The 10,907-nt window shown below is 32.3% G+C and overlaps 1 protein-coding gene across 2 annotated transcripts in view; it reads left to right on the top strand.

Annotated features, from left to right (window-relative positions):
• The first annotated feature begins 496 nt into the window (after positions 1-496).
• The window catches only part of LOC140437332 (uncharacterized), a 358,898-nt gene continuing 348,487 nt past the window's right edge, over positions 497-10,907 (top strand). The window contains exon 1 of one of the 2 annotated variants that reach the window (XM_072526800.1): positions 497-649. The gene's annotated coding sequence lies outside the window, so the exon portion shown is untranslated. The remainder of the gene's footprint in view (positions 650-10,907) is intronic. The other variant, XM_072526804.1, reaches the window with a different exon arrangement.

Raw genomic sequence — 10,907 nt, 5'->3', positions numbered from 1 at the left:
TAACCATCGAAAAATGTTCTCTAGGTTTATTAAAAGACATTATAGGTTACTTGCACTACCTACCTACTTTTAATAATTCTTTTGATACTTGTGTATGAACTGCACATTCATTAACTTATAAACAATGAACCTATTGTGTATCATTTTTCATAGTAGTTATGAAAAATATAATGGTATTGACAATGATATAATATTTACATAGTCACAGCAAAACTGATTTAAAATACATAAGTATCGTAAGTGTAAAATATTCTGCAAATTGATTTAAATCTTCAAAAACTAATTTTCTATGTCTTTATAATTTTTTACTAATTTTTATATTTATGCACCTAATTTGATTTTTCCTTTATTTTTAAAGAAAATTCCAATAAGTATTTATTTTTCGAATAATTCTAAATAAAAACGAAAGAATGTGGCAACGACGAGGGTTAGCCTGGGTAACATTTCTGCAAGTTGGTAATGCCAAAGCGTCCTAAATCAAATCGACCAATGATAGCTTGTAATTCCAGTCACTACGAACGGAGGGGCTCTCGCCATCTTGATTCTTGATCGTGCGCGTTTTAGTTGAACAAAAGTTGTAAGTTGGTGCACGTTTATTGTGAATACTGATTAAGTGATCATTTTATACGGGATATTTTCGGTGTACAAGGTAAGATTTTATTTATTTAATGAATGAAACTTCACTTCAAGTTTATTTACGAATCCATTACTGCTAATAGTAAAGCATGAAACAACGTATTTTCGTTTTATTTCAGGCATATAGTTTTGACGTTTTTTCACAAAGCACATCGCCGGTTACGATACCTGTTTTTTGGTTATAAATTCGAACGTTACAATGCGGCCAATGTACCTAGTTTTTTGCTCTTTTGTTTAGAGTATCAGGTTATATATTCAAGTTTTTTATCCAGTTTGTGTTAAGAATGTTCAGTGAACTGAGGAAATTTATTGAAAGTTTGAATCACTCATTTTATATTAGTCACGACCGTTTCTATTGAATCGATGATCAATATTGAATCAATGATTAATAAATTTATAAATTTTATTAAAATGAGGAAAATTTAATGTTTCTATGAAATGGTCCATACTTCCTATACATATATTATTATTTTCTAAAATACTTTACCAAACTTTTCTAAAAACTTTAGTATTCCACCAAAAGTCACTTTTTATAAGTATGTAGTCTACAAATGGTCTGTAGATATCTAATAATAAAGATAGTAAGATCATTTCTAATAAAGAAGTTTATATACACACAAAAAAATTGTATTTTAATGACTTTTTTATATCTTTGTGTTGTCCAGAGAATAACTACAATGTGAAGTTAAGTTAGATCATGAAAATCATATGTTTATTATCATTTTAATTTCCCAATAAAACTAGAGCTATTCAATTGTTTTATGGCGTTTCTCACATCTTTACAATGATTTCATATTATTGCTTTATTATATTGGAAGTAATTACTCAAGAGAATAAAAATGACATTTTTTTAATACCTATTCATTTATTTTAAACACATTTAAGAAATGAACATTTTGAACATCTTTATAGTATTCATATCACATATGCTGCATTGCAACGCTGCCAAACTGTTTGCAATGTTGCATGTCTGGTTTGACAGGTGACATTTACGGATCAAAATAAGTTCTTCCGTTATTGTAAATTGTGGAAAACTATGCTAAAGTTTCAAATAGAACATGCTCAACAGCCAGAAAACGTTATAGAATTTATTCAAGGTTTATCAATTTGTGTACCTATATCTTATCTACATATAAGTATATCTATCAATTCCAAGATATCTAGCTTTAGATCTAACATTTTCTTTATGACTATATTCTTCTATATCTCGTTCCACCTACACGTACACTTATTTTAGCATTTTTTACCCGGTAACTTTCACTTTAATTCCACTTTAGTCTTTCAACATTGTTTACTAATTCATAAAATGCCATTTTTGCAACTTTTGTTTATTTTCTTTTCTCCATAGGTACATATGTATATGTCATCACCAACAGCACATTTTAGTTTAAAAATACAATATTTTTCTATTTTTAAAATGTTTTTAGAAGATTTTCTGCTTATTTGTTGATTTAACTTTCACTCTCAGTTTTTGTGGTGGTTGATAATTTGTTCATAATGTGTAAGGACCTACATGTTTTCTTGAGCGACCGACTGGCTTTGAAAAAGAAATTGGCAGAGGAAATAGAGTCCCAGAGGTCTATTTTAAATATCAATGTTGTTGAGAGAATAAGAAACCCAGATATTAGAAACAGAACAAATGTCACTGATGTAATGAAGCGAATTGTTAGTCTCAATTGGAAATAGACAGGACACTTAGCCAACAAAGCATGAACATGTACAATCAGGATGATAAAATGGAGCCGTGTAATATAGAAAAATGTCGAAAGGCCGATCCTAGATTAGATTCAATTAAGAGAGGTGGCCTTTCGGGCTATTCCACTGCGACCTTTTCAGATCTATTGTGGTCCTAGATAACATTCTTTAGCCTGACCCTTTTTATAAAGTCTAGTAGCTTCGAGACTGTACCTTCCATGTAGCTATTTGCCGGTGGATTTTCTTCTCCTAATGCAAAGAATCGCACATTTGCCAGACTGTCACACTGACATAAAATGTGCTCTGCTGTTTCTTCTTCGAGGTGACAGAATCTGCACAGGTCATCATCTGATAATCCCATCAGCTTCAAGTGCCTATTCAGCTTACAGTGCCTTGTTAGAAGACCTACTATGGCTTTGACTGTTTTCCTGTCTTTGCTTATTACTTAGGTCTGTCGTAAATTTTGGCAGATGTTCTGTAATGAACTGTTTCGCCTGTCTTTGTCCTGGTGAATTCCTCCACCATTCTAGAGATTTGTGAGCTACCCACTTCCTTGTAGCCGTTCTTGTTACTGATTTTGCAACGCCGCAAAAGGGTTTCGGTCCAATGAATGGCATTGATGAGCCTTGTTTGGCCATTTTATCTGCTCTTTCATTGCCCTTATGACCCTCGTGTCCCGGTACCCAGGCTACCGTAACGTACCTTACCAGACCGATCCTATAATGGATGGATGTTATGATGGATCCTAAAAATGGTTGAGACAAACTGAACAAAACAATCAGAAGAGAAACGCAGAGAAGAGACCTTTATCCAGCAATAGCTAGAAGATTTTTTTTCAGATGTGTTTATCAACGTATTTGTCTTCCAATAGTACTTTTCTTACTTTGTTCTTGTAAGAACGTTATAGGTTAACTACCGATGGTACAAATATTATTGTATGGATAGAGTTTTGTGATATCATTTTATCCCCCGAATTAGGTTTCTTGTTTAGACATATAGAGAGTGTATATTTCTATTAGCTTGACAATAAATGTTTTCATTATATGCATATTATAAGCAAGGATATTACATTTTGCTACTACTAAAGTAGTCCCAAAATTGATTTTTATATATCATTAAATCTCCCCTTATTCACTGTTAATAGGTCTCATTCATTATGTCCCACGATTCAGATCGCCAGTTCAACCAGTTGGTGAACGGCCTCAATTTCAGCACTTTTTTCTCCATTTCAGTACCCGCTGCGTTCATTTGTTGTCAATAATTTTAGCCAGAGGTGGCTTGTTCAATTCCATTTCAATGTTATTTTCTCTATAGCCAATGCCGATCTTCATCGTATCTCCCGGTTTGACATTGTATCTCGTAAAGAAACGCCTTAATTGCACGCCCCATAGCCCTTTGAGCCACTCAGAAGTTCTGCACGGTTCTCCATGTCGTGGTCAGCGTTTCCGCTCCAAATCAAAATTCAAATAAAGATTTTTTTGACACTATGGCCAACTTCTTTCATGGTTCAATTTCTTTGTTTGTTCTAATATTTGATTGATAACTATTATTTTATATCTTCTAATTCAAAAATCACGGGATTTTAACTCTTCCCTCTTTATAATATTCTAGAAACTGTTTGCTTAATTCGTAAACACCTACATGTTTTTCCAGCAAGACCTAATCATGACTACTCCACCAGAAATTCAAGCTTTGATGTGTATTTACCGATCCTGTCCACTGAGTTAGTAAAGAAATCTATATTATATTCGGCAAAAAAAATTATACAACCATCTCCCTTTGCAACTTAAATCAACAACTGCTTTCCTTAAATTCGGTAAATTGGCAAAAGCCTATCTATCCGAAAGACCATATTATTCAGTGGACGAGTTTCTTAACGAATAACTAAAGAAATTACAGTACGTTTAGGTACAAGCAACAAAGTATTTTTATATATATTTGGATATCACATGCAGCAATTCGTAAACTAGTTCGTAAGGTTTTATTATAAAATTTTCAGTGATAATAAAGCATAATTCTATTCTATTCTATAAAGATATATTGGTTTCCTATGTAATAATTTAGATCGTTATTGAAATTAAGAAATTCGTAAATTATGAATGAGATGTCATTCCATTCATATTTTAAAAATTCTATAGAAACAAGTTTAATAAATTATACGTTTGAATATTAAGTATATTTATACGCAAATAATAATCATTGATTATTTGCCCATTCGCCTACACTTGGGCATCGTGTGGCAACATTGATTTCGATTCGCTTCAAACGCACGTACATACTTACATATATTGCGGGAGGGTGCATAGGCAAAGCACAAAGCACACATGTCTTTTGGCACGCACCTAAAAATAATAATCCCTACGGTCCTAGGGCAACACATTCACCGTTTCACTGTGCATCCAATATACATCGATCCTTCCGATTTTAGACCAGTCAATGCGAATCTTGATCATCTGTTAAGTTTTTGAATTGTTTTCAAAAGTTTGTTCTTTTTATTTGTTTATTTTCCTATATTGGAGTTTCTTTTGTGTTTTACAAATATAAATTTTTCATCTATTCTTCCATGACTTTCTGAAGTGTTCCGATTTCTTGCCACGAACTGATAAATAAGAATGGTGAAAGTGACTAATATTACCAATTATAAATTCCTAGACTTTTGTTAAATACATCAGTTACTACAAATACCAAACTACAGCTAGAAACTTGTTTAGAAGTAATAAATATATACTAATAAATCGAATACAAATAATATACGGCTATCAACTGAATTTCTTGTCTCTACATTTGCTCTAAAAATCTAATATCAATATATTTATAATAAAAGAAAAGTAGTTTTTAAAAACATCCTTATTAATACCATTGTATTGGCACATATCTATGAATTTATTGTAGTACATCTTGAGACGGCTATCGCCGTATTCCCGTTCCCCTCCGCCAATCTTCCCGTCCAATGCATGCTCCTCCTCCAAACCTCTCGATTCCATCGCTCTTCTATCTCCTTCATTTTATGAGCCTCGAGGTCTACCTCTTTTTCTTCTTCCAGGGGGCTTCCATCTGTGAAGTTTTTGGGGCCAACGTTCGTCAGACATTCTCAATAGGTGTCCAAACCATTATAAACCTCTTCTTTCTATTCTGTCTATGACCATTTCTGTAGCATTCATGTTCTTTCTTATAGATTCGTTGGTTTTTCTTTCCAGCCTTGATCTTCTAGCATTTCTTCTCAAATAATCCATTTCAACTACCAACAGTATTACTGCATATTATTCTATGTCTACCAATTTCTTATTTTCTAGATAATTCCAAGAAATTTTGTCTACGATTTTATTAAACATTCCATTTCTTTCTTTTATAGTACCTATTCGTTTCGGGTATTGGCGACGATCATGGCAATTTGTATTATATTCAAAGTTTTTGTCTTCCGGGTCCTCTCGTTCCATCCCCTTTTGTGAGTGTAGGATTATTTGTAATAGTCTGTATCTCTGGTAATTCTTCATAATGTTCTAGATATTTTATTTTTACCGTTCTTTACATTGTTTATATCAATTCTACCTGCTTGTTCATCTTTTGTAAGCACCTCTTGATTAATATCTAATAATTATGATCGATCCCTATTTTCAAAATTTGTCAATATAACCACATTTCAAAATCTTAAACTTTCTTGCAATCAGCGTCCGTAAGGGTACACCACTCAACTCCATATAACAACACGAAAATACATAACAATTTAGGCAAGTAGTCTAATTTTTATAGTCATCTATAAATTGTATCACGTGACTACTTTATTTATTTTCTGATATGCGATTATGTCCTTTTATCACCTACATATTCAAAGGAATGATCTCGTTATTCATTGACAGTTATTCCGAGTTACGTGTACTTTTTTATTCTTTTACTTTTTCTAGTTTCTCGTTGAATGTTACTGTATGCTGATTACTTCTTTTTAGATGTTGTTCTTTCTTCCATGAGTTGTAGGATTTTATCCGCATTCCGGCATTTTCGTTATTTTATTTTTCTACTAAATATCTATCTCTGATTTTTTAAAGCTTCCATCCAAATTCTCGAGTACATATTTGGTCTACAATATTTGCCTCTATGCCATTTATTTAAATGAAGTTTTTTTCGATAAAATATATGTAAATAGTTGGTTCTGTTGCTTCTTCTTTAAGTTTTCTCATATTCAATTTTTTCTTATTATTATTTAATCAATTGCATTTCGTATTATATTTCCAGGTACGTCTTCTGAACTAATCCAGGTGTATAGTCTTTAATTTGATAATTTGAACAGTGTATTAAGAAGTACGATTTCTCTTCTTCTGTGAGGTGCTTTAATTTTTTAATGCCCTTTCATTTCTCGTGCCTAAATCAAATTGTTTGCGGCTCCTAACTTGACAATTCTTAGCATTGAAATCTCCCATATTATGATTTGCCATTAAAGTGACGCCTGTCAGTCACCTGTAAAACTTCCCACTGAAGTGAAGTTGTCAGTCACTTGTCAAATTTGCTGAAACAGAGCGCCAATTAATAGACAACTACATGTTAAAACAACCTCTTTTTTTATAATAAGTTTATCCATTTTATAATATTTTTTGAAAACAATTTCTGCATTGGAAATCTAAATGTCAAATGCAATTTATATTACAATCAATTGTGATTTAATTTCATATAAATAAAATTTTTAACTTAACATGCCAAAAGAAAACAATCTCAGAACCTCTTTGAACTCTAGGATTTTTGTTTCCGTTCTCTGGTAATTATACTTCGCTATTTGCTTCCATTAAGTAATTTGTTATTTTTGCTGCTTTTGCATTAAGATTATTAAGGTACTAGAAGAATATCTTTTTTATTGATCTTTCCTATAGCATTTTTTATTTTTATATTGTAGAAGTTGTCTAGAATATATGTTGTCACACACACACATACAGTTAGTTCTCTTCTTCTTATTCTTCTTTCGTTTTATGGCCTCAACCTCTTAGGTACGTGGCCGTTAGTTCTCTGAATAATTAATGTGTGTTCCGTTTCTCTAACAGCTTATATAGGGTGAAAATCACTTACGGAATAAAATTATTTCTATCCTTGTTTTAAAAAATTATAAAAAACGCTGGGACTTGCCGTCTTTGATATATTAATATGCGCTTTTTAAACATAAATTTAAATGTACAGAGTGACTCATGCAAGCCTTGCATAGTCCAAAAACTCCTTCATCAACTGATCTCAACGAACTATATTATGTAGGGTATATTATGAATATCATATGGTGAAATTTTGACACTACATAATATATATACTGTAAAAACTCCTTGTGGAATAAAAATTTTTGTGTCCTTATTTTAAAAAATTATAAAAAACGTGCGCTTTTTAAATTTAAATTTAAATAAAAATATAAAAATATACAGGGTGTTCCATTAAAAATAAAGCTTATGGACTAAGCTAAGCTTGCGTAAGTCACCCTGTACATTTAAATTTATATTTTAAAAGTGCATATTTATGGAACGCACTCGAAGAGTCGCAGCAGCTCTGTATAAGTTATGCGAGAATTATGCTTTTTGATATAGGGTGCCATTTTATTAGCTTTCTATTCGATTCTGTATATATTTTACTTTTCCTTTTCTTTTACTGTTTATACTAATCTGGACAGATCAGGAATGGTTATGACAATCTAAGCTCTGATTCTAGTGTTTTTCAGGATGAAAGTTGTTAACAGTTTTGGCTTGCTTCACTTTTTTTCAGATTCTTTGATTTTCAAATTTAAGGTGAGCAAGTCATCGCCTCCACCGACCGCTGATGATTTATTCACTAGAAGAACAACTGAACACAACACTAAAATTAACAACCAAAGTGATAACAAATAAACTGAATAAAATTATAACACTAGCAGAAGAACAACAAGGTTTTTGGAGAGAAATCATTCAAAACGATCGAAAATATCTACCAAAACAATACAATAAAAGTAAAAGTGGAAGAAGAACTAACCGACCCTATTGAAGCTGGCAATGGGATAAGACATAGAGATTCCCTGAGTCCTTTATTGTTCAACCTGATTATGAATGAAATAATAAAAAAAGTAAGAACCAAAAAAGGATACCAAATGGGAGAAAAATAACTTAAAATAATCTGTTACGCAGACGACGCAATACTATTCTTTTAAAGTGCAGCATGCTGCACCAATTTAATATAACCGCCAGAAAATTTAAAATTTAGTTAATTTCCCCAAAAAAGATGAAATGCATGGTTACGACAGCAAATTTACTAAGATGTAAATTGGAAGGTCAGATAATAGAACAAGTGATGGAGTTTAAATATCTAGGCATCACACTACATTATCTAGCTAAGGAAAGCTCAAAACATAAGTGGAAGATCAAGTGAATAGAGCAAACAGAGCCGCAGGCTGCCTGAATGAAACAATATGGAGAAATAAAAATATCAGGAAAGAAATGAAAGGCAGATATTGTTCTGAAGCTATTTTCTTGTGGCATTTTAAAGTAAATGGATTAAGTCCACAGTCAAAAGAAACCAACAGCACACACTACTATTTAACTGGGAATAAGCCACAATTAAAGGTTAAAGTACGTTTATTGACGTTTCAATTTCCACTTCGGAAATCGTTCTCAAAATACAAACATTAGTGAAACATAAAATTACTAATGTTTGTATTTTGAGAACGATTTCCGAAGTGGAAATTGAAACGTCAATAAACGTACTTTAACCTTTAATTGTGGCTTATTCCCAGTTAAATAGTAATTAATGAAAGGCGGAATTTACAAAACAGTCATCAGAGCAATAATGACATACGCGGCGGAAACACGACCTGACACAGAGAGGACAAAAAGGAAGGAAGAAACAGCAGAGATGAAAACACTTAGAAAAATTGATGGCAAGACACTATGGGACAGAGCTAGAAGTACAGATACAGGACGTAGATGCAAGGTGGAGAACTGGGTAAGAAATAGAAGAGTAGAATGGAACGATCATATAAGCCGAATGACAACAAATAGAGTAGTAAACACGGCAAGAGACGGTTCCCCAATAGGAAGACGATCAGTAGGAAGACCGCGCAAACGATGGAACAACAACTTACTGGAGGCACATTGAAAAACAGACAGGCATGTCTACATAAAAAGAAGAAGAAGAAAAGCGACTGTTTGTTTTTCTTCGTCGTTATTCCTTTTATCTGTTTCGCTATTTTTTATTTTTTACATACATAATTTATTTTCGTTCGTTTTCCTTTTCATTTTTCTAGTTTCTTCTCCTAGTAGTCCTCTTTGTTTCAAAGTCATTTCTGCAACATTTGAACGATTCTGCATGCATAGTCTCATTTCGTTCTAGATATGTTTTATTTATGTCGGGACAGGTGCGGGATTTGCATATTGATACCAACCTCATTAAAATATCCCATAACCACATTCGCAATATGTATTGCTCCATAAACATGAAGTCCGGCCTAGCGAAGATTTTATAAATCTATTTGTCCTTTTGTGTTGCTTCCATATTTTTCTATCTTGCGTCAATCTAATCCACTGTTTGCCTGACACTGCTCTTATGTCATCTACCCATCTCTTTTGAGCTCTTCTCATGCTTCTTGTCGTCCTCCTTGGTCTCCATTTTAGGACTCTATGTTTCCACCTGTTTTCGTTATATCTGGCTATGTGACCGGCTAGCGCCATTTTATTTTTTAAATTTCTTCCACGATATCGCTGAGGTTCGTTCTAAGTCTTATCTCGGTATTTCTAATCATGTCTTTCAGTGATATTTCAAGCATGATTCGTTCCATTGTCCTTTGTCTAGATATAATATAATACTGGATAGCAATTATACTAATATTAGTAGATATCCTATAAGTACACACTTTTTTACTATGTACTATAATGCCTTTTACAATAATTTTACAATAATCCTTAAATTTATTATAATTTTCATAAACCTTGTTTTTAAACAGAAAAAACTAATTTTTCGCTATTGATTTCAAAATTTTTTCATTTGTCGCCGAAATCAATTACTTTAATTGATGCAAGTCAACATCTGCAAACTACTGAACCAATAAAATAAATATATATTATATAACCTCGATTGTGAAGTATATACCTACTTAATATTTTGTGCTTATATTTCTTGTATGCTAGTAAAAATTCAATTTTTTTCTCATCTATTATAATTTTGTCAAATTTACTATAATTTTACGGCCCTGACATAATAATCCCACTGTTGAGAGACAGTTTTCGAAGAGACAATTTCCTTTTATTGTTGACTGGTCTATACGCGGTCTGATCTGATCGTGAAATACGTGAAGTGAATAGAAATAGAAGCAGAAGAGTCTGGAGCGAGTTAATGCATGATTGACGTATTTCCTACGGTTGTTCAATGGGTTTTCGATTCAAAGTGGAGTTGGGGTAGATACCCGGAGTTATTATTGTATTGAATAAGACAAGTAGCTGTCGGGATTGGTTTTATTTGGTATTTTAAAACATGTTACTGCTGTGTGCAACCAACATACAACTTAAATTTATTTCTTGTCTTTATTGATGAGTTTGCTATAATATATTATTTCTGTAATTAATATTAACCAACTGTTTCAAGTATAA

This window comes from Diabrotica undecimpunctata, chromosome 3, assembly GCF_040954645.1.
Source record: "Diabrotica undecimpunctata isolate CICGRU chromosome 3, icDiaUnde3, whole genome shotgun sequence".
Classification (NCBI taxonomy): domain Eukaryota; kingdom Metazoa; phylum Arthropoda; class Insecta; order Coleoptera; family Chrysomelidae; genus Diabrotica; species Diabrotica undecimpunctata.
Note: the sequence above shows the minus strand (reverse complement) of the source record. Positions and strands in the feature narration are given on the sequence as shown.